The 26,214-nt window shown below is 38.9% G+C and overlaps 1 protein-coding gene and 1 pseudogene across 7 annotated transcripts in view; both read right to left on the minus strand.

Annotated features, from left to right (window-relative positions):
- BTRC (beta-transducin repeat containing E3 ubiquitin protein ligase) overlaps positions 1–26,214 on the minus strand; it is a 184,250-nt gene that overhangs the window by 142,958 nt on the left and 15,078 nt on the right. The window lies entirely within an intron of this gene.
- Positions 14,003–16,326, minus strand: LOC132439320 (BTB/POZ domain-containing adapter for CUL3-mediated RhoA degradation protein 3 pseudogene; annotated as a pseudogene).

Below are 26,214 nucleotides of genomic sequence, written 5' to 3' on the forward strand. Positions count from 1 at the left end.
GCAAACTAGTAAATCTCAAATGCACATTGACATTTGATGTGATGACACTGTCCACTTTTAGACACCAATCTTAAAATCAGCACATCAGATTCTAATATAAAACGTTTTTACAGATTTACAAACTAGCCTCAAAAATTTCTGTTCCAAGATAAGCTAAGAGAAAGGGAGATTCAAATTCATGCACTGTTATATCCCAGTGCACTACAATATCTAGGCATAACAGTATACAGGCACATATGGTAGGCTTTCATTTTCTAACTCCTTTACAAAATGTTAGCTAACTTGTTGAAGGAATCTTTGACATGTTTGCTGGGTATCTGAACCATTTATTAGCCTAAGCTGTCTGATCTAAGTCACGTGAGTCACATATGACCTACTACTACTAAATAACAGCATAAAGGGGATGAGTAGGGCTTCCCTGGTGGCACAGTGGTTGAGAGTCCGCCTGCCGATGCAGGGGACATGGGTTAGTGCCCCGGTCCGGGAAGATCCCACATGCCGCAGAGCGGCTGGGCCCGTGCGCCATGGCCGCTGAGCCTGTGCGTCCGGAGCCTGTGCTCCCCAACGGGAGAGGCCACAACAGTGAGAGGCCCGCATACCGCAAAAAAAAAAAAAAAAAAAAAAAAGGGACGAGTATTTTACAAATCTTTCAAAACAAACAAAAAAACTCTAGTTCTCTCTTCTCTTTCCCCATCTTCTCTTTTTTAGAAAGAAGTTTCTGGGCTTCCCTGGTGGTGCAGTGGTTGGGAGTCCGCCTGCCGGTGCAGGGGACACGGGTTCATGCCCCAGTCTGCGAGGATCCCACATCCCACATGCCGCAGAGCGGCTGGGCCCGTGAGCCATGGCCGCTGAGCTGGCGCGTAAGAACTTTCTTCCCTATGCCTATACCAAAGGACAGACTCTAGTCAGGCAAAATCAAGCATTGTTTAAAGAGCCTATTTATGAAAATTAACTTATATTTAAGCAAGTCAACATTAATATTTGGATTTTGACTGAAAATATTCAATGGATTACTTTAAAACACTGTTTTTATGGTCAGTCGATACTATCTCTCATAACTGACATTCACACCACAGTTTCCAACTACAACACAAGAACATTAAATATAAAAACCTCTACTAAAGGGCAAAAGGGCAACGGCATTCATGTACTCATGCTCAGGTAGTGTTCAATTATTTGCAATTAAATGTGGAAGAAATATGGGAATTTCAACACCACAGTTTTTAGATTAACCCCTCAGTTTTATGGATATTTATACCATGTGTCCAGTCTCGCAGAACTCCATCTTCCTCCACCCCATTTGTAATAGAAACTGCTCTTAAACCACTTTAACACATTGTTACTGAGATACTTCTTTTACACAGTACCTACCAAGCAGCAGATCAATACTCTTACACAGAGATTCCGATTCTATTACCACAAAAACCTGTGCAAACAGCCAGATGCTGAACAAAGAGCACAGCTTTCATTCCTAACATGTCTCCACTCCACTGGGAAGAAATATTTTGCTATGGTGGGCAAATAGAAGTTGGGAAAGAAATAATGGCATTTAAAATAATTAAGAAGCTTTGATTATAGCTCAAGTTTGAAGGACATAGCTAAAACAAATTTCACCTACAAGATGCTTATCGTTTATCACCAAACCCATCTGTTCATCTGCAGTCACAATGCTTCATTTGATGCTTTACATATTGCCATGACATTAGGCGTTTATGTTGCAGTTCAACACTTAAGACTAAAATGATACAGAAAAGAGATTACAGAAAAGAATGAAAATAAAGCATTGGGTAAGAAATGAGGGAAAAGAGAAGGGAAAGAGGAGAAAATGAAAACATTTTACTGTTCTTTTAAAGCCACTTTCAGTTAAAATTTTGTGACTTCAATTTCTTTCTAAATGTGCTACCAAAAAAGCTTTATTCACAAGCTTTTCATATAGTTATTGTATTTATCTTTCCTTCCTACCATTATTATGATCTGAGGCAATAAAACTGAGTTGAAATATAATTAGAAAGGACAGAGATCTGTCTATATGCAATGATACTAGCAACTTGTGGCACCAGAGGGATTTAACTTCTGTCTAAAACCAATTCTCCCTGTCCTTTCTTACATTACATACTTCTGATTGACTAAGGCTGCAGTACATCCTTTCTAGACCAGCTTTAATCATTTTCACAACTATGGTTGCTATGACAACAGGATGCAGCTTATCTGTGCTGTTTTCATTTTCTCCATTTGAGTTGCCATAACAACACAATCATCCTGCCTTTCTCCAATATGTAACAACTTTCTCTTAGGATTGTATTCTTAAGGACACTGGACTTCCCCATGAAGAAAGTAACAAAATTTACATAAGAATTTTATTTAAGTAATAAAAAATCCATTTTAAAATCTTTTGAGGGAAGAGTTAATTTGATAGGAACTTTCATCATAAAAAAAAAAAAATTTTAAAAAACCTGATACCTGAAACCTGAAACCTAAAGACTACCATTAGCAGTGACTTACTTTTACACAGACTTCCCCAAGCAAAAGATAGCAATATCATCATGATTATGAGCTGTGGCAAACTGTTCATTAATACCTGTCCCAGGTAGAAAAATCAAGAATGAATACAGTTCTATACTGCATACTTTGCTGTGGTAATCCAACATCATTTGTTAGGAATACCAGAGCTCTAAGTAGTGGGCTTTATACTAGGTAAACTCCATTTTAAAATCTTTACCTTCAATTCAAGGCTTTCCATGGTAGTAGAATCCTGAAGAAGTTCATACACTTCAAATTCTTTTATAGTATAAATTGAGTATTTATAAAAACTCCTATTTATAGAAAAGATCAAAGAAAAGCATTTATTGTTCTAAATCGGCAACACAAATTTTTAAAAATATTTTGGCTACTATATCACCATATCCATTACTAGGACCATCATGTCAGTACATAAAAGTGTGTTTTTTTAAAAAAAAAAAACAACTATCAATTGTTACAACCCTTTCTTGTACCAGTATTTGCTATAACAGGACTCCGTATATGCAAAAGGTTATTTTAATTTAATAGCTTAAATCATTAAATTCAGATCTTTTAAGCCCTTTGATCAGCTGACCAAGATACAGTAAAATCTCTCCCATAGTGGGAATTCTATGGCGGTCCAGTGGTTAGGACTCCACGTTTCCACTGCAAAGGGCACGGGTTTGATCCCTGGTTGGGGACCTAAAATCCTGCAAGCCGAGCAGCACAGCCCAAAAAAAAATTCTCCCATAGTATAAATATCCATGAATATGTATATATATTTATTGCTTATAAACAAAACATGGAAATATTACTATTTGAGGAGAAAATATGCAAATGTTACTAATGTTACTAAGATCCCCCTTAGTTCCCTAAGGCATCTAAAAGACTATTTATAATATGTAGTATTTTTATAGGATTGAACTAATTTTCACATATTAATGTAACAAGACACATTTTAATTTTAATCACAGCTGAGATAATTTAATAAATTTTGTAGTTTGCAGTGAACTGAAAAAGATGATTTATTTAACCAAACCTGAGGATCATAGCAGGATCATTTTCTTAAGTTCATTTTTTAAAGAAAAATTCCACTACTCTTCCAACCTCTGAAATAACAATTTAACAATTTGGTTTCTAGCCAGTTTTTTTTAAAGACTAAAGAGGAGAGGGTTGGCAAATGTAAACAGCAAAAATAATGACTGGATCAAGATCTGTTTTTGTTTTTTTTAATTAATTTATTTACTTATTTAGTTTTGGCTGAGTTGGGTCTTCATTGCTACGTGTGGGCTTTCTCTAGTTATGGCAAGCAGGGGCTACTCTTCGTTGCGGTGCGAGGGCTTCTCACCAGGGTGGCTTCTCTTGTTGTGGAGCATGGGCTCTAGGCGTGCGGGCTCCAGTAGTTGCGGCACGGGAGCTCAGTAGTTGCGGCATGGGGGCTCAGTAGTTGTGGTTTGCAGGATCTAGAGCGCAGGCTCAGTAGTTGTGGCGTACGGGCTTAGTTGCTCCACAGCATGTGGGATCTTCCCAGACCAAGGCTGAATGAACCCTGACAGTGGATTCTTAACCACTGCACCACCAGGGAAGTCCAAGATCTTTTCTTCAGAATCTTTTCCATACAAGAAAATGAGAACTCCAAAATAATGATAATTAAAAAAAAAAAAAAAGGCAGCTAGAGCAAATGGATAGTTACACTACTTAAAGGATTGGTTGAGAGAGGGGGAATGGCAGCACAGAGGGTACTGACAGAAAAGGAGAGAAACTAGCACCAAATGGATTCCAATCCTGGGCAACCTGGATAGACTCTCACATGAAAATGAAACCAACAAACTGGGCTAAAATCGTACACAAAAGCCCATCTCTCTCTAACCCTGCTTTCTTCTTTCCATAGTACTGGTAGGGAACCTCAAGAAAATCCTTTCTAAGGCTTAAACTCCCAAGTAACTGTTACCTTGCAATGACTTAATAAATTAGCTGAAGCCAGTAGGTCCTAGGCTATAAGCAAAATGATGTAATTTTATTATAGTGCAATAATGTGAATTTAGGTGCTAATGCTGTTGAAATTGGAGTCTCAAGACTGGATTTTTGTGATGCACTTTGATAGGATTGGTGAATTATCTGTGCATGTGTGGCTTGGCATTCTTGGTAACAGCCATGACTCATCCAGAATACCTCTCAAGGCAGGCTCTGGCCTCATCACCAGGACAGTCTGCTGCGAACCAACACGCATTCAGATCTATGCTATTGCTATCACACCTGCTGGAACTCACTGGTGGAACTGCTATTCCTGCCCTAATCTGACATGTCTAGCCACTCACTCCATAGGGACTTGCAGGCTACTGGGACATGCCCCTACCAACTCTTCTCAAGAGTGTGCTATATCCTGTCCAAAGTGGTAAGAATTTTAACCCTTACTCTCTCCAGGTTAGGGCCTTCCTTATTTCTCTTCTCTGTTCCTAAGATAAGTAGTTATGCTCTACTCATAATTAGTGAGTCTGTGATCTCTGTGTGTTTTGTAGAGAGGAGGAGAGTGGGGGAAGAACCTGCTTTTAGCTTTACTTTTGATACTACTGCACTGGTCAAAGAGTTCGTTCAGATATATAATTGAGTATTTAAAAGGACCAAAAACCCTTATCTCATGAATAAACTAGTGTCCCCAATATAAGCAAAGTGAAGTCCACAAGCCAGGCGAACTGAATACTTCAAAATGGTACTTTTCCTGTGATTTTAAGAGGTAAGAATTCTATATATACACAAGAGATCTAAATGTACTTCTACATTCCAAGGTATGATGTAGTGATTTATAAAGCTTAATTATATCAGTCACTGGCAATTGGATCTGGAAAGGTCCAATTTCCAAAACTTAAAAATATTTTTATTGCTATTTGAACCATTCTGAATAACTTTTCCAAATTGAAAGAATAATTATCATAAAAAAATAAGTTATCAAAGAGTCATCTTCTTTAATAAGAAATTATAATGTACCTTTAGTCATCAATCTCCACCCCTAGCCCTACAAGAATATTAATCTTCCAAAGAGAATTGAAATGGAAACATCTTTTTGTCCAGCTAAACAATGTCCATATTCTGTAAAATCTTTAAGTTATTTACTATAACATTAGAATAAAGGAAGACCTAGGTATGGATTCCAAAGCATATACTTAGTTTTAGAAGGGCACAACATACAGTACAAGAAGTCTGCATTATACTGCTATGCTTGTTTTAAAGATTAGTTTTCTCACTCAAATGCCTTTCAATGATGTATGAAATTTGAAGAGAATGTGAAAAGCAAAGAACTCAATTCTACCATAAGGCATCTTCCTCCTATGTGTTAGACCAGTTGGTTTCCAAAGTGCACATGCCAGGAGGTAGGCAGGATGATCCTTTGGTGTACAGGGGGAAAAAAATTAAACTTCTATTAAAATTAATTTGATATTAAAAAGAAATTAATGTTTTCTGATTTTTATAATATAGACTGACACTTGTTCCCTCATTTAAAAAAAAAATAAGTTCATCTGTGTCATCTTTCTTTTAGATTCTGCATATAAGTGCTATCATATGATATTTGTCTTTCTCTGACTTACTTCACTTAGTATGATAATCTCCAGGTCTATCCATGTTGCTGCAAATGGCATTATTTCATTCTTTTTAATGGCTAAGTAATATTCCATTGTATATATGTACCACATCTTTATCCATTCATCTGTCAATGGACATTTAGGTTGCTTCCACATCTGTAAACAGTACTACAATGAACACTGGGGTGCATGTATCCTTTTGGACCATGTTTTTCTCCAAATATATGCCCAGAAGTGGGACTGCTGGATCATATGGTAACTCTATTTTTAGTTTTTTTAATTTTTTTTTTATTTTTTTAAGGAACCTCCATATTGTTCTCCATAGTGGCTGTACCAATTTACATTCCCACCAACACTGTAGGAGGGTTTCCTTTTCTCTACACCCTCTCCATCATTTATTGTTTATATAATAGATTTTTGATGATGGCCATTCTGACTGGTGTGAGGTGATATTTCATTTAAGTTTTAATTTGTATCTCTCCAATAATTAGAGATGTCAAGCATCTTTTTCATGTGTCTACTGACCATCTGTATGTCTTCTTTGGAGAAATGTCCATTCAGGTCTTCTGCCCATTTTTTTATTGGGTTGTTTGTTTTTTAGATATTGAGCCGCATGAGCTGTTTGTAAATTTTAGAGACTAATTCCTTGTCAGTCGCATCGTTTGAGACTATTTTCTCCCATTCTGTGGGTTGTCTTTTCATCCTGTTTATGGTTTCCTTTGCTGTACAAAAGCTTTTGAGTTTAATTATGTCCCATTTGTTTATTTTTGTTATTATTTCCATTACTCTGGGAGATGAATTGAAGAAGATACTGCTGCAATTTATGTCAAAGAGTGTTCTGCCTATGTTTTCCTCTAAGAGTTTTATAGTACCCGGTCTTACATATAGGTCTTTAATCCATTTTCAGTTCATTTTTGTGGTGGTGTTTAAGAATGACTCCCAAGACTGAACCAGGACGAAACAGAAAATATGAACAGACCAATCATAAGTCCTGAAATTGAAACTGTGATTAAAACTCTTCCAACAAACAAAAGTCCAGGACCAGATGGCTTCACAGGTGAATTCTATCAAACATTTAGAGAAGAGCTAACACCCATCCTTCTCAAACTCTCCCAAAAAACTGCAGAGGAAGAAACACTCCCAAACTCATTCTATGAGGCCACCGTCACCCTGATACCAAAACCAGACAGATATTACAAAAAAAGAAAATTACAGGCCAGTAACACTGATGAACATAGACGCAAAAATCCTCAACAAAATACTACCAAACAGAATCCAACAACACATTAAAAGGATCATACACCACAATCATGTGGAATTTATCCCAGGACTACAAGGATTTTTTCAATATTCACAAATCAATCAGTGTGATACACCATATTAACAAATTAAAGAAGAAAAACCATATGATCATCTCAATAGATGCAGAAAAAGCTTTTGACAAAATTCAACACCCATTTATGATAAAAACTCTCCAGAAAGTGGGCATAGAGGGAACCTACCTCAACATAATGAAGGCCATTTATGACAAACCCACAGTAAACATCATTCTCAGTGGTGAAAAACTGAAAGCATTTCCTCTAAGATCAGGAAAAAGACAAGGATGTCCACGCTCACCACTATTATTCAACATAGTTTTGGAAGTCCTAGCCACGACAATCAGAGAAGAAAAAGAAATAAAAGGAATCCAAATTGGAAAAGAAGAAGTAAAACTGTCACCGTTTACAGATGACATAATACTATACATAAAGAATCCTAAAGATGCCACCAGAAAACTACTAGAGCTAATCAATGAATTTGGTAAAGTTGCAAGATACAAAATTAATGCACAGAAATCTCTTGCATTCCTATACACTAACAACGAAAGATCAGAAAAAGAAATTAATGAAACAATCCTATACACCATTGCAACAAAAAAATAGAATACCTAGGAATAAACCTAAGGAGGTAAAAGACCTGTACTCAGAAAACTATAAGGTGCTGATGAAAGAAACCGAAGACGACACAAACAGATGGAGAGATATACCATGTTCTTGGATTGGAAGAATCAATATTGTGAAAATGACTATACTACCCAAAGCAATCTACAGATTCAACGCAATCCCTATCAAATTACCAGTGGCATTTTTCACAGAACTGGAACAAAAACCCTTAAAATTTGTATGGAGACACAAAAGATCCCAAATAGCCAAAGCAGTCTTGAGGGAAAAAAACAGAACTGGAGGAATCAGACTCCCTGACTTCAGACTATACTACAAAGCTACAGTAATCAAGACAATATGGTACTGGCACAAAAACAGAAATATAGATCAGTGGAACAGGATAGAAAGCCCAGAGATAAACCCACACATCTCTGATCAACTAATCTATGACAAAGGAGGCAAGGATATACAATGGAGAAAAGACAGTCTCTTCAATAAGTGGTGCTGGGAAAACTGGACAGCTACATGTAAAAGACTGAACTTAGAACACTCCCTAACACCATACACAAAAATAAACTCAAAATGGATTAAAGACCTAAATGTAAGACCGGACACTATAAAACTCTTAGAGGAAAACATAGGAAGAACACTCTTTGACATACATCACAGCAAGATCTTTTTTGATCCACCTCCTAGAGTAATGGAAATAAAACCAAAAATAAACAAATGGGACCTAATGAAACTTAAAAGCTTTTGCACAACAAAGGAAGCCATAAATAAGACGAAAAGACAGCCCTCAGAATGGGAGAAAATATATGCAAACGAAGCAACTAACAAAGGATTAATCTCCAAAATATATAAGCAGCTCATGCAGCTCAATATCAAAAGAACAACCCAATCCAAAAATGCGTAGAAGACCTAAATAGACATTTCTCCAAAGAAGATACACAGTTGCCAACAAACACATGACAGGATGCTCAACATCACTAATTATTAGAGAAATGCAAATCAAAACTACAATGAGGTATTACCTCACACCGGTTAGAATGGGCATCATCAGAAAATCTACAAATGCTGGAGAGGGTGTGGAGAAGAGAACCCTCTTGCACTGTTGGTGAATTGATACAGCTACGATGGAGAACAGTATGGAGGTTCCTTAAAAAACTAAAAATAGAATTACTATATGACCCAGCAATCCCACTGCTGGGCATATACCCAGAGAAATCTGTAATTTAAAAAGACACATGCACCCCAATGTTCACTGCAGCACTATTTACAATAGCCAGGTCATGGAAGCAACCTAAATGCCCATCAACAGATGAATGGATAAAGAAGATGTGGTACATATATACAATGGAATATTACTCAGCCACAGAAAGGAATGATGGTGGCTGATGAAAGGAATGATGATCATCAGAGTGATGGTGGCCTCATAGAATGCGTTTGGGAGTATTCCTTCCTCTGCACTTTTTTGGAATAGTTTCAGAAGGATAGGTGTTAACTCTTCTCTAAATGTTTGATAGAATTAGCCTGTGAAGCCATCTGGTCCTGGACGTACATTTGTTGGGAGGTTTTTTGTTTTCTGTTTTTTTTTAAGAGCAAAACCATAATTTATTAGAAGAATGTGAGGTAGTTCAAAGAATGAGTACAAACATCAGGTAACTAGGAATAGAGCAAGTTCAGGATATAGGCATGGTTCACTACCTTGTCCAAATGCTTCCTTTGGAATTTTTTTTTTTTGAATTTTATTTTATTTATTTTTTATACAGCAGGTTCATATTAGTTATCTATTTTATACATATTAGTGTATATATGTCAATCCCAATCTCCCAGTTCATCCCACTGCCCCGCCCACCACTTTCCCCCCTTGGTGTCCATACGTTTGTTCTCTACACCTGTGTCTCTATTTCTGCCTTGCAAACCGGTTAATCTGTACCATTTTTCTAGGTTCCACATATATGCATTAATATACGATATTTGTTTTTCTCTTTCTGACTTACTTCACTCTGTATGACAGTCTCTAGATCCATCCACATCTCTACAGGAATTAGAGAATTTCATTCCTTCATATAAGAAAAAGAAAAGCAATCCAAACTGGAAAAGAAGAAGTAAAACTGTCACTGTTTGCAGATGACATGATACTATACATAGAGAATACTAAAGATGCCACCAGAAAACTACTAGAGCTAATCAATGAATTTGGTAAAGTTGCAAGATACAAAATTAATGCACAGAAATCTCTTGCATTTCTATACACTAACAACGAAAGATCAGAAAGAGAAATTAAGGAAACAACTCCATTCACCACTGCAACAAAAAGAATAAAATACCTAGGAATAAACCTACCTAAGGAGGTAAAAGACCTGTACTGTGAAAACTGTAAGATGCTGATGAAAGAAATCGAAGACAACACAAACAGATGGAAAGATATACCATATGCTTGGATTGGAAGAATCAATATTGTGAAAATGACTATACTACCCAAGGCAATCTATAGATTCAATGCAATCCCTATCAAATTACCAATGGCATTTTTCACAGAACTAGATCAAAAAAAATTTTTAATTTGTATGGAGACACAAAAAAGACCCCAAATAGCTAAAGCAATCTTGAGAAAGAAAAACGGAGCTGGAGGAATCAGGCTCCCTGTCTTCAGACTATACTACAAAGCTACAGTCATCAAAAGTGTGGTACTGGCACAAAAACAGAAATGGAACAGGTCAGAAAGCCCAGAAAGAAACCAATGCACCTATGGTCAATTAATCTACGACAAAGGAGGCAAGACTATACAATGGAGAAAAGACAGTCTCTTCAATAAATGGTGATGGGAAAACTGGACAGCTACATGTAAAAAAATGAAGCGAGAGGGCTTCCCTGGTGGCGCAGTGGTTGAGAGTCCGCCTGCCAATGCAGGAGACACGGGTTCGTGCCCCGCTCCGGGAAGATCCTACATGCCGCGGAGCGGCTGGGCCCATGAGCCATGGCCGCTAAGCCTGTGCGTCCGGAGCCTGTGCTCCGCAACGGGAGAGGCCACAACAGTGAGAGGCCCGTGTACCGCAAAAAAAAAAAAAAAAAAAAATGAAGCTAGAACATTCTTTAACACCATACACAAAAAATGGTTCCATCATTTGACCTGATATTAGACAGTCAAATGTGTCACCTACGAACCAACTGTTCCACTGGCAGACTGGGAGTTCCATAATACAAAGGGGTTGGCAGTTATGGCCCCTCATTCGTTCATTGTTTTTTGATTATTTTTTCTACTTTTCAAATTTGTTCTAATTAAAAAAAACAAAAACAAACTCACTTAGGGACGTCCCTGGTGGTACAGTGGCTAAGACTCTGTGCTCCCAGTGCAGGGGGCCCAGGGTCAATCCCTGGTCAGGGAACTAGATCCCACATGCCACAACCAAGAGTTCACATACCGCAACTAAAAGAAAAAGATCCTGCCTGTTGCAACAAAGATCCTGCACTCAGCAACGAACATCCCACGTGCCGCAACTAAGACCTGGCACAGCCAAATTAAAAAAAAAAAAAAAAAAAGCTCATTTATGAAAAATTATCATATGGACATCAAAACTGAAAAACAGGGTTGTTAGATTTACTTCCTACAATGACTTCATGAGGTAGGATGTGTGGTTTATCATTATCCCTGTTTTACAAGATGAGAAATAGGAAGAAAGTACAGACAGGAAACAGAACCAAGGGCTAAGGAACTCCAGCATTTGTCTAAGGGTCAAATGGTTATTAAACCATCTGGCTCAAGAGAGTGCTCTTTCATTATACACCATTGCCTCTTAACATTTAAAAAACAAAACAAACAAAAAAGCCATCTTCCCTACCAAAGGTTTTCAAATTTTAGTACTTAATCCAAGGTAGGTGTCTTCTAGGTAAGTTCTAGAAAACTCCTTATAGAATCTAATTTAAACTAATCTCCAAGAAACAAGAAAAAGTGGTGGCCTCCGGGGAGGGAAAATAAATGCTACAAAGATGAGTAAAGAGATTTTCTGATATATACCCTTTTGTATTTTTTGAATTTTGTACTGTGTTGCATGTTTTACATATTCAAAAACAAATATTTTTATAACTCCATATTTTGATTTCTATCAATAGTTAACTTCTATATATCAAGGCTTATTATAAAGCTATGTGAATAAAGCTGCATGGTACTGATACAGGGATAAATAAATAGAAAAGTATACAGAATAATGAATCCAAAATCAAACCAATGCATGTAAGGACATGATTTATGATGGAGGTAGCTCTGCAGATCAGTGGAGAATACATATTCTTCCAGCAGATGATGCTTGGGACACTGGAAATCCATATGGAAAAAAATGAAATGAAATTCCTTACAAACGCAAAGATCAATTCTAGAGAGACTAACATTCTAAATGTAAAAGGCAAAACTATCAAGCTTCTAGTGGAAAATATGAGACTATTTTCATAACCTTAGGGTAGAAAAGGCTTTCTTAAAGAAGTCATAGAAGCACTAATTAAACATCCACACACACACCCTTCAATTCATCTATCAATCACATCCAGTGGAAGAAACACAAGCTCAACCACAAACAAAACAAAAAGAGTCAAAAGTTAACCAACTAGGCTCTGATTAGGGAAATGTGGGCTCTAATCCAGGCTGTCATCAACTGTAACCTTGAACAAGTCACATGACCTCTTTGGGTCTCAGTTTGCTCATTTTTTTTTAAGTAGAAGCGTTATATAACTTTTATTTTATATATGTCCACAGATGCTTGTATAACATACAATGACTACTTCTGAAGCTCATAGTGTTTTTTTCCATGGCACAAAGAGACAGAAAGGTTAGTGACACACACATGTTACAATGACTCTGGGTGGAGACCTAGAGAGCACACATTCCAGAGGGAGGGTCGTGGTACCTGCACAGCAACTGTCCCACTAAACCACTGCAGGAGGACAATGGAGAGGCGAGGCCCGGAACCATTGTGGGCAGAGGCACCCAGTCACCACAATCAGATGACTTATTTGAAAAAAACCTCATTACGAGGGATCCAAAGCTGTTCTGCTTTTTCCATTTTAAGTTATTACAGTGTAATAAAACTTCACTCTTTACCAAATCTTAGGCCAGTGTTTTACTTGGATGGTTCTTAAATACAAATATTGACTTTTGTTTGCCCTTAGTGCTCACATAAGAAATCAGTTCCTTGTAAAATATGTCTGATAACAGAGCTTGGACCAGCCCACACTTTGTCATTGTCAGCTCACGGCTGTATGCAACTGACAGTATCACTCACCATGGAATGTTTCAAGAACTTGTTCATATCCCAGGGAAGCAAAGACTATAAACTACAAGTGCAAAGTTGGAGGAAATGTAAAAGTAGAGAGACAGCCAGAAACGTTTGGTCATAAGGTGTAGAAGCCCCAGCTAATCAGACTGTTCCACAAAGTTACTCTTCACATAAACATTTAAAAAAAAGAACTTACATGATGGCTTTTCCATTCCTACAGAAAACATCACAACAGACATTCACATTAATTTTCTAAAAAAGTTCAACCCAAACAGCAGGGTTGGTGTTTAAAACTTAAACTGTATAAAATATTTATATAACATTATTTAAGTCCCATCCTTAGCACTTAATAAAATCCAAATGGCCTAATATGAAAGTTTCCCACACAACAGTTTAAAAAGCATCTACCTGATACATGATTTTTAGGTTCGATCATGATTGTTTTAAAGTTTTATTGTAGGCTTTGTTGCTGGATACAAAATAAAGGCATACAACTGTCACAAGTAAGGCAGGATGTACAAAGTATGAGCAGTAAAAACCATTTCAAAATATAAACTCGTTTTTTTGGAACACACTCTACCAAAGGCTGCCTGTATTAATACTTTTGGCATAAAACAGTAATGTTTCCCTCAAAGAGCAGACAAAACCCATCCTGGGCTTCCCTGGTGGCGCAGTGGTTAAGAATCCGCCTGCCAATGCAGGGCACACGGGTTCAAGCCCTGGTCCAGGAAGATCCCACATGCCGCGGAGCAATGAAGCACATGTGCCACAACTACTAAGCCTGCGCTCTAGAGCCGCGAGCCACAACTACTGAGCTTGTGTGCCACAGCTACTGAAGCCCGCACGCCTGGAGCCTGTGCTCCGCAACAAGAGAAGCCACTGCAATGAGAAGCCTGCACACCACAACGAAGAGCAGCCCCTGCTTGCCGCAACTAGAGAAAGCCCGTGCACAGCAATGAAGACTCAACACAGCCAAAAATGAACAAATAAATTTATATTTTAAAAAAAAGCCCACCCATACTTTAACACACAACCGAATCTCCTTGGAACTACTCTACCAGCCTAGTCTCAACCACCCACATTCGTCACCACTCCCCCTGTGCGTCATGGACACAGAGGAGACAGGGAGGTAGGTAACCGAGAATGTCCGTCCCACACAAGCGCCGTGCAGACAGCAGGGATCCAGTGCGGGCCACCCAGGCCCCACGGGCACACATCCTCATCCACAGTCTCACACGTCCCTTAAACTAACATGAACACACACACTGACTGGACCCAAAGGGATCTGCATGTCCTCTTGGTCTACTCGCTGAAGGCCGCTCCACACTGTGTAAGAATCAGAGGCAGAGACAGGAAGAGATTTCCAGGTGACAGCTACATTGACAGCAGGCGAGCCATCCTGAGGCTGCTGGTGTGAGCGGTGGTCCTGTCTGAACGCCAGAACAGAGTCTGGGGCTGTGTTTAATTTCTTCTAAGCAAAGGGCAGGGCATCCGCTGGGGGCAGTAAGCCCCGCTTAACGGGGCAGAAGGCCGAGGAGGAAGGAATGGAGCCCACCGGGCAGTGGTTTGTGCACTATGCCTGTGAGCAGGCCAGGCGGCCTTCCCAGGATGGAGTGGGTCAACAAGGAGGGCAGGGGAAGGGGCAGCTTTGCCCTAGGTCAGACCCTGCGGGGTCCCAACAAGCACCAGACCACAGATCAGCCGAAGGGACAACAGGCCTGCCCCTTCAACAGATGTGGGCAATGTAGATCCGCTCCCGCTCGTCATCCTCGTCCAGGTGGTGGGAGCAACCGGCCACCCCACCTGTGGCCTCCAGAAGCGCGCTGTCAGGTCCCCGGTCATCCTGGGCCTCATACAGCAAAATATTCAGGGTCTCCTCATAGATCCGGGCTTCGGGGAACTCCACCTTGGTCTGTTTCTTCTCCGTGGTGTAGACGATAGAGGTACAGCAGACTTCAGCGATCTTGTGGCCCTGGCTGTAGAAGGACCAGCAGCAGATTTCATCCCCAATGACATCCTTTATGAACAGGACCCTTCCATCAAAGCACAGAGACAGCTTTTCAAACAGTTCGATGTTCTTCAACATATTGTCGTCAGAATTGCTGGTATACGAGTATTTGTTGTTACTTCTGTTGTAGGGCAACTTCACGGCTGGCTTATTTGAAGTCACTATAAGTTTCTGTTCTTCCTTGGATGAGGTGATAACAGGAACTCTGCAGAAAGGCTCATAAGTATCTTTGTTTTGCAGGGCTGCCTGGAACTCTTCCACCAGGCCCTGGACCAGATAGTACTTGGCTTCTTCCTGCAGCTCCTCAGTCTCCCGGTGGCTCTCGGGCAAGGGGACCGCCCCATCACAAAGGTAATTGAGTATCGTACCATAGAGCTTCTCACACTCGTCAATGAGGATCCAGCCTTCACTGTCCGTGAGCATCTCTATGCACCTGCTGAACACGGCCTTCAGCCTAGTGTCCTGCTTGGTCAGCATCTGCATGGTGGTGTAGTACAGGGCTCCGCCCATGTTCAGCTTCATGTACTTGGAGCTGGGGCTCGTGCCCTTGAACGAAGTGGTGTGGGTCGCAGCCACTGGTACTGCTGAGCTCACCACACTTTCTCCTGATATCTCTTCCATGAAAAGCTGGAAGACACTGCAGTCTCCAAACCCGGACTGAGAGACACAGGAAACACCCAGCTCGCATGAGCCTGGGGCGGAGGCGAGGCGTTCGCTCATTTTTAAAAGGAAGAAGTCATAGTCTATGATTCAAACAAGGCCTTTTGCCCAAAGTGTACTACTACTGATCTAAAATGACCATAAACCACTGTTTTTTGAATGAGCTAAGCAGGTGGACAGATTCCCAGTGTTGATACCTTAAGAGGATGAAGAAAAAGGGAAAACGATGTTTCCCAGCCCTCCCAGAGCTGAAGAGTATAAATAACTGAACATGCTGACAGTGTTTAAGGCTCACCGTGACACAAAAGAGTGTATTCCAAATCTCCTAGATGTAAAGTGCACTTATTAGGGTAAATTGACGTTGCTGGGCATTTGCTTGGTCATACTCTTTCTTTAATAAAACTGATAAAAGTAGAAACAGCATGGAAATATCAGTAGATAGCAAATAAAGTATTAAGTGTAACTATCCATATATCCCTGACAAGTAAAATTCTATCATCACAGATAGGGATAAATTGTGGCTGCTTGCCTGGGTGGCTAGGGGGATTAGAAAATTAAGAACAGGACATTCCAGTAGGATGTTTGATACCCACCAGTCAAGTCTGTACCCTTTTTCCTGATACTACCAAATAACATAATATTTCATTAGCTTCTCAAAATGCCGTTTTATGATGAAGCTCAGACCTGATAGTCATACCCTTATTAAAGTCACAATTACTTATGTTGAAATGGTAATTATCAACAACAAATTTTAAATTAAAATACATTATGTAACAACACTAAAATAAGGCTAGATCGGGACCCATGGATAGGATTCAAGGATCTCTGAACCTCTTGAAATCATGTACAAAAGGTATACTCATGTGCATGTCTGGGGAGAGTATCTCATGACATACAAAAGATTTTCAGTGAGGTCCATGAACAAAAAAGTTTATGAAGCTTTGAGTTAGATAACCCCTCTAGACTCAAAGCCCACACAAAATTAGTGACATCTCAGTCAAAGCAAATAACTGACCCACTTATTAAGGAAGTAGAACTTTGTCTCCTTCTGATTCATCGCATTTTCTCTTAATCCAAGTTCAATAAAAGTCAGTCTCACTTTAAAATAAAAATTTTTTAAACTTCATGGCTTCAATTAAGCAATTAAAACTTCAGCCCAATAGTGCCCTCCAGGGTTTCCGTGGTGGCGCAGTGGTTAAGAATCCGCCTGCCAATGCAGGGGACACGGGTTCGAGCCCTGGTCCGGGAAGATCCCACATGCCGCGGAGAAACTACGCCCGTGCGCCACGACTATTGAAGCCCGCACGCCTAGAGCTCATGCTAGGCAACAAGAGAAGCCACCGCAATGAGAAGCAGGCGCACCGCAACATAGAGTAGCCCCCGCTTGCTGCAACTAGAGAAAGCCCGCGTGCATCAATGAAGACCCAATGCAGCCAAAAATAAAAAAATAGTGCCCTCCAATTTCAAAACGCAAATTTTAACTACAATATATTCTATTTCTCAATAAGAAAGAGAATCTCTTCTTTAATCCTTTCTACCAGGCATCATTCTTTCTAGGTTCTGGGTACATTTTCACATCAATTGAAAACAAGATCTCACTCTTTCTTACTGGTTTACATAATTAATTGGAATTGTTAGTCCAAATTCATCAATCCCTGAGCCTTTTTTATTTATTTATTTATTTTTGGCTGTGTTAGGTCTTCATTGCTGCGCGCGGGCTTTCTCTAGTTGCAGTGAGCGGGGGGCTACTCTTCATTGCGGTGCGTGGGCTTCTCATTGCAGTGGCTTCTCTTGTTGTGGAGCATAGGCTCTAGGCACGCGGGCTCAGTAGTTGTAGCACGTGGGCTCAGTAGTTGTGGCTCACGGGCTCTAGAGCACAGGCTCAGTAGTTGTGGTGCAAGGGCTTAGTTGCTCCGCAGCATGTGGGATCTTCCTGGACCAGAACTCGAACCCATGTCCCCTGCACTGGCAGGCGGATTCTCAACCACTGAGCCACCAGAGTCCCAATCCCTGAGCCCTGAAAAAAGCTACTAGTCAAATCCTAGTCTGGTCAAAGTTTGCTGACTGATTCCCACTCCTGCTTCATAAGTACATATTGAAAACACACACACACAAAACTTACTAATAAGAACTATAATTTACCACCAACTACTCATAAGAAATTATAGCTCTGCTGACTGGCAAGTAATTTGCAAAAGCAGACCAGTTTAGCTGCATAAAATAAATATCTACCTGCACGTACAAGCACTAGTCAGGGCGTGAAATTAAACTTTTTATTCGGAAGTAAAGAGCTGCTTCAAGGCTGTGATTTAGTCTGGGAAACAAATAGTAAGGTCATCCTTTTCTTTCTGATGTTTATAGCATTTCTAATAGGGGAAGCAAGGGAGGAGGACAATCTGGCCAAATTCCATAGAAGCAAAAATATCTCTATGACATAACAAATGTGCCACTTGCTTTACTAATTGCACAGACCTAACAGAACCAAGTTGTTGAAATGTATGCAGGGATCACTTAAATCCTGAAAGCCCCAAATGACCACAATGGACATCTCATTCGGTCAAAACTAAGGGATCAGTGTTTAAGTGAAGTAAAGAAAATCCCAACAAATATAAATGCCACAGTAAGTTTTAAAACAGCCTACAGCCATTTTCATTACAACACAATTGTGAATTAGATTAATGAGATACTATTCAGTAATTTAGCCAATTCCCATAATTTTTCCAACATTTATCAAAATCAACTAATACAAACTTCAACTTATTCCACTATACTATAACCACACTACTCTCATGTCTACCAGAGAAAGCAAATAAGTAGGAAAAAAAAAAAAAGCCCAAATAATTATGAGCAAATTGCCTTGAAAGGCCTAGAAAAGCCACAGTGAGTCTCAAAGTGTGATCCCAGAACCAGTGGCATCATCTGGAAACTAGTTAGAAATGCAGATTTTCAGGCTCCACCCCAGGCCTATGGAATGGAAAACACAAGCCCTCCAGGAACTTCTGTTGCAGCTTTTAGTACCACAAGCCTTTAAAAACTAAACCCAATTATTTAAGCAGCTTTAGCGGGGTTTTCCACCGAGGATAAAAATTATAAAGCATATAACCTATAAATTAGAATGTAAAAAGTACATTTTAATTAGGCTAAGTTCAAAAACAAAAATAAAGGGACTTCCCTGGTGGTGCAGTGGTTAAGAATCCGCCTGCCAATGCAGGAGACACGGGTTCGAGCCCTGGCCCAGGAAGATCCCACATGCCGCGGAACAACTAAGCCCGTATGCCACAACTACTGAGCCTGCGCTCTAGAGCCCGCGAGCCACAACTACTGATCCCGTGTGCTGCAACTACTGAAGCCCGCGCACCTAGAGCCCATGCTCCGCAACAAGAGAAGCCACCGCAATGAGAAGCCCACACACCGCAACGAAGAGTAGCCCCCGCTCGCTACAACTAGAGAAAGCCCGAGAACAGCAACAAAGACCCAACTCAGCCAAAAATTAAATAAATTAACAAATAAATTTATAAAAAATAAAATTAAAATGACAAAGTTTACATATTATCTTCCCAAAATAGGAAACAGTCACCACTTCAAAGTCAAGAAGGAAAAAAAAAAAAACACTTAGAACTGCCTAAAAATAAATGGGCTGATTTTACCATTTCTACACAACAATCATCAGTGGATGCCAAAACTATAGGGAGAAACAATGCTGGGAAACAAGTTATTTACACAGTTTCCAAGTTTCACTCCACTGAGCACTTATTAATTCCAAATATACCTTTACAATGGAGAAATCTGGTGAATACAGCCTTAATAAAATGATCAAACTTAGCATCACCGATAAAGGAACAAAATAACATCGTGTACTTTCTGATGTAATGCACTGAGAAACTACAACATATATTCCTGCCAAATTTTTTAACCTGAATCTAACCATGGACAACAATCAGACAAATCCAAATGAGATACATTCTGTAAAACTTGCCTGGACTCTTCAAAAACTTCAATTTCAAGAATAAAAAGACTAGGGAACTATTGTAAATTAAAGGAGACTAAAGAGACATAACTATGTGTAACATGTGACTGGATCATGAATTTTAAAAAAGGAGGCTATAAAGGACACTACTGGAACCATTGGGGAAGCCTGAATATAAACTATATATTGAATAGTAAAATGTTATCACTGTTAAATCTCCTGAGTGGGATCCTGCATTGTAGTTATGAAAGACAGTGCCCATGTTAGGAAATACATGCTTTAGTAGAGGTGAAATATCATGATGTCTACAACTTTCAAATGATTTAGAAAGGAAAGTATAGCTATACAGAGAGGAAAAAAATCAAATATGGCAAAATGTTAACACTTGGCCAATCCAGGTGAGGGATATATGAATGCTTTTCTCAATTTTTCTATAGATTTGAAAAATGATTGATACCACCCATTCCCCTCTTCAAATCCATATTTCTCCAACTGTATGATTTTTTTTAAATTATTTATTTATTTATTTATTTGACTGCACCGGGTCTTGTGGCATGCAGGATCTAGTTCCCTGACCAGGGATCCAACCTGGGCCCCCTGCTCTGGGAGTATGGAGTCTTAACCACTGGACCACCAGGGGTCCCTCCAACTGTATGATCTTAAGGAAGTAACGTAACCTCTCTGTGCCTCAGTTTCCATGCCTGTAAATCAGGGATAATAACAATACATACCTAATAAGGTGAGAGGATCAAATGAGTTAATATATGTTGAGTGCCTAGAATCCTACACTGTACATACTGAGCTATAAGTGTTTTCTGCCATTATTGCTGTTATTTTATTATTACTACTGCTACCACAACCCAAGGTTAGAGAGACAAAGAAATGTAGCTTGGATACTCACAGTCCTATATATAACTTCCAAAATATTTTCACTATTTATAATTTCACCTAGTCCTCACAACAACTCTTTGAAGTAGGAAGAGAATTATTATCAAAATTATAATAATTATAATAATTATTTAATAATTATAATAAAATTCTAATAGTTATAATTATAAATAATTATATTATATTTAATATAATATAAATAATTATATTACATTTGCTATAATATAAATAATTATATTATATTTAATATAATATAACTATATTATAAGTGATTGTATAATTATTATAAATAATTATAAAAAATAATAATTATAATTATTATCGAATTATTATCGAAACAATTATCACCTTTCCAGATGAGGAAAATGAGACTCGGAGGTTAAGCAACTTGCCCAAAGTTTTCTAACTTCTAGAAAGCAGTATAAGTGAGATGAGAACTAGGTCTTGTTTTCACTATGGCACAATATAAAATTTACATCACAATCTTAACTGATTAGTAGGTATTTTCAAAGAAAGCACACCAAGAAGACATGTAGAACTCCTGATACTGTCAGTAAGAGACAAAAGAAGTTATCACTAGTCCATTCAGCAAAACAGATGTCACTTTCCAGAGCTTTGATATTCTCCTTAAATACCCTTGAAAACAAGGACCAAAAAATATGAACTCTTATAAAAAGAGATTTATTGTATTTTTATAGCTTATTACATACCTTGTAACAATCATTTTGTTAAACGTGAATGTCAGTTTTATCTTCGGTCCCTTTTTTCCTGGCTATTTACAAGCTTTGTAAGAATTGTTCCTTAATTAGGTCTAAACATAGCTTTATATAAATGGATTCCTGGAAATAAAATGTTCAGACTTAAGGAATGATTGTTACAGAGACTGTAACAGGCCGTAAAAAAAGAATGCCACTTTAAACAAAGATTTCTTATTTTAATTAAAAAGATAATCATCAGAACATTCCTACACTTAACAGAACCATTTAAAGAAGCTTCTTTGGGAAAAAAAAAATATGTAGGATCTTATGCAGGCTTCCGTGTATAATTTGTAATATATTTAAACCAAAGTCTCAGTTGATCCTATGGTATGAATTCTTTTTTTTTTTTTTTTTTTTTTTTTGCGGTACGCAGGCCTCTCACCGCTGCGGCCTCTCCCGCCGCGGAGCAACAGGCTCCGGACACGCAGGCTCAGCGGCCATGGTTCACGGGCACAGCCGCTCGGCGGCACATGGGATCCTCCCAGACCGGGGCACGAACCCGCGTCCCCTGCATCGGCAGGTGGACTCCCAACCACTGCGCCACCAGGGAATCCCGGTATGAATTCTTATATACTGTCCCTACACTTTAATGATACATTGAAAGAGAAAGAGTTCCAAATGAGATAAACATCATTTCTAATTCTTTTTAACATGAATGCTTTCAAAAGATTATGAGTATTTTTCCATAAGATATTGATAAAACACATTTAAGAATACTTAAACACTTTTTAACATGACCACATATAAACATATCTAGGGTCACACAGTTTATTGTGCAGTAGGTATATGTCAAGTAGAGGGACTATATCCAGTGGACTACCGTATAATCAAAGATGATACATACCTGCATAAAAGGAGTTTCTATTCTCAAACTCTGATAAAAACTGAAACAATCATTCTTATTTTCAAAACATCACACCTGGATAAGACTGGAGGGTATGAAAAACCTTTGGAAGCATGATTTGATAAGGCAGGATTCTTTTCGATTAATTTATTTGACTTTTTTTTTTTTTTTTTTTTTTTGCGGTTCACGGGCCCAGCCGCTCCGCAGCATGTGGGATCTTCCCGGACCGGGGCACGAACCCGTGGTCCCCTGCATCGGCAGGCGGACTCTCTACCACTGCGCCACCAGGGAAGCCCTATCTGACTTTTAAATTGTCCGTTTCTAACCTAAATTTGTTAAGTTAGGCAAGATTCCAAGAGAGAATGAAGTAGATCTTATAAGCTGTCACTATAATTAACTGCAATTTGAAAAATAGATGCATCAATATTCCTCTACTTAAGTCATCTTTTCTAAATTACACTGAATGCTACACATGAGTCACTACTTGACTGTCTATTTCTGCACCAATATATTCCTGGAAACTGCTTTAAGTGGACTATATTTTCCCAGGGAAACAAGTTCTAATCAGGAGGCTATTTCCTAACTGAGGACTTGGTATCAAAGAAAAGTACTGACACGCCTAATAACATCAAAACAAAGATTCAATAATTATAAACCTCTATCGTTATTAAAAATAAAGAAATTACACTCTACCTTCATAAAATGGGAATGACATACCAATGATCATTAAGTGTGTGTTGAAAGTGTTAAAAAAAAAGTAACTCTTCCACATTTACTCATTAAACAAATTTGACCTTAAGCTAATAACCAACTAAAACACTAAACATTTAGTTAGCAATCATCTGGTTTGCTTCTTATAATACAGCCTTCTGCTTGGGATGATTTATGAAGAAGGAAGAAGTAGAAGGGGGCCAAACATATTACTCAAGGGAATGCCTCCTTTCCTCTATCTAAATTATTTCCCTGAATAAGTAAGTTTTTCAAAATTATACCAAGAATAGGAGATCAGTAAATGTTGATAATGATCATGATGACCATGAGTGTTTCTCACTTATTTTGCTTTGTTTCTAAAAACTGTAAGTAGGGACTTCCCTGGTAGTCCAGTGGTTAAGACTCCGCACTTCCACTGCAGGGGGCGCAGGTTCAATCCCTGGTTGGGGAACTAAGATCCCGCATGCTACGCGGTGCCAACAAAACAAAACTATCAGGTAATCAGATATTTTTCTTTTTCATTTGCCTATCTCCTCAGTTTAAAAGCCACAAGTGCTCTACATAAGACCAAATGCCACCAGAAAAAAACACTCTTAAGTCACTCTCTCATTCTGTCACAGGGCTTACTTGAAACTTTGTAACTAGGTTTCAAAGTACCCCTCACTTCATTGAAAAGCCATCAACATTCATTAGCACAAACTCCTTTCTAAAATATTTACAAAAAGTCTTTCATAGAATGCTAATGTTACAAAAGTCTTTCATGGAATGTTTCACAGAACGTTACATCACTCTAATGACCATTCTTCTGATTCTTCTTAGGATGACTAGCTTTTGTGTTTGAGCCCAACAGATAAAGTCATCAAGAACTGAGGTATTCACTAGGGAAATGCAAATTAAAACCACGATAAGATACTACTATATACCTATTGGAATGGCTAAAATAAAAAATACTAACAGTCCCAAGTGCTGACAAGGATGGAGAACTAGAACTCTCATACACTGCTGTGGTAATGCGAAATGTTACGGCCACTCTGGCCGTATTCCATACAATGGAATACTACCAAGCAATAAAAAGGAATGAACTATTGATACATGCAACAACTTGGATGAATCATCTAAAAGGCATTATGCTGAGAGAAAGAAGTCAGTACGAAAAGATTATATATTGTATGATTCCATTAAATGACTTTCTCAAAAAGATAAAACTAAAGTGAGGGAGAATAGATCACAGCTCCCAGGAGTTAGGAAGATGGGGAGATAGTACAAGGTAGTTTTTTGGGGGATGATGGAACTGTTGTGTATCCTGATAGTGGTGGTGGTTACATGAATTCTGAGACCTGTACACTAAAAAAAAGTCAATTTTACTAAACGTTAATTTTTTAAAGAAAAAACCAAGACCAAAAACATGCACACAGCAGACATGAATAAATACACGTTTAAACAGTAAAATGGAATAGGGGTGGAATGTCTATTCAATAAACCTTGGAAATCTGTGTGAATTATTTTGAACTAGAGTTTTTTTGTTTGTTTGTTTTTGTTTTTGCGGTAGGCGGGCCTCTCACTGTTGTGGCCTCTCCTGTTGTGGAGCCTGCGGATGCGCAGGCTCAGAGGCCATGGCTCACGGGCCCCGCCCTCCGTGGCATGTGGGATCTTCCCGGACTGGGGCACGAACCTGTGTCCCCTGCATTGGCAGGCGGACTCCCAACCACTGCGCCACCAGGGAAGCCCTGAACTAGAGTATTGTTGTAAAAGTATTACCACCACTATATCCTTATGGACTAGAAAGCTGCTTCACACTTTACCTCATTTAATTGTATCAATTACATCTCCCTCTGATGCTGTGGCTGATGCTGCTTTTAATCTAAGGGATGAAGATAAAAAGACCTTTTCAGACAATTTCTCACTCACCAGAAAGCCTGTGGCTTTGTGCCTCTCACTTGAGGTCAGCTTGAGGACCCTGCTCAAAAGAACAACTCTAGTCTATGTAATTGTACAAAAGACGAATCTTTCATCATAAATTTCCTTACCATTCAGTTATGCCTATTGCTTTAAGCAACACTTCAATGATTCCTCAAACTTCTCCCTTCATTCCTTGACATTACCTCAAGACATTACCTTAAGAGCACTATGAAACAACTGTTGAGGTAGTCTGTTGTCATTTATCTTCATGTATGTAATAGGGTCATGGAATATTAACAATAAAAGTAATGTTAGAACTATCCACAACTTCTTCATAGCACCAGCAGGGACTACCAGTTTATTGTGACGTGATTTTAACATACCTAGAGTGGCCACATTTGGGGGTGTTGCTATTGCTCTTCTACTAGATATATCTCTTATAAATGGCATTATCGTGTTAATTTTTCTGCCCCTATGGTTCACCAAATTCTCCAGCTGCAAACAGCACCCAGAAGTAAATTGTTTTTAGAAACCAACTTATTACTAATCAGTTGGAACTCAAAGCGATTCTAAGCCTCTGCCATGAAGTTTGTCTCATTCTGCCTTCACTGTTTTTTTCCAGCTTTACTGAGATATAACTGACATAACACTGTGCAAGTGTAAGGTGTACAACATGTTGATTTAATATATTTACATACTACAAAATGATTACCACCTGCCTCCACTCTTGAATCCAGTTAACTCAGCTGCTTCCTGCTATGTTCCCCATGTACAAGGCTTCACCTTTTACTCTGGCTCTAGCCACAATATTTCCCCCACTCCCTCTGTGTTGGTACACTGGCCAGGACACAGCAGGCTAGATATTTTGTCAAAGTATGATCTGAAAAATCTCTCTATCAGAAACACTGAGATGCCTGTTAAACATGCAGATTCTTGAGGTCTACTAAATTAAGTGGAGGGAAGAGGAGCTGAGAATCTGCACTACATGTTAACATGCTCTCCAAATAATAAAGTATAGTACTACTGCAGTGGGCACTAATGAGTAGACTGAATTCTTTAGTTCCTTGCTGGGTATTCCAGTTCTGTTTTTGAGCCCAAACTTGAAACAGGATTTGCCGCCTCTTTTCAGTACTCACTGATGTTGTCTGCCTACTGAATCTCCCCAGAATATCTGCACCCAGACTCCTTGTCACTATTTTCCCCTCTGAAA

This window comes from Delphinus delphis, chromosome 16 (genome assembly GCF_949987515.2).
Source record: "Delphinus delphis chromosome 16, mDelDel1.2, whole genome shotgun sequence".
In the NCBI taxonomy this organism is placed as follows: domain Eukaryota; kingdom Metazoa; phylum Chordata; class Mammalia; order Artiodactyla; family Delphinidae; genus Delphinus; species Delphinus delphis.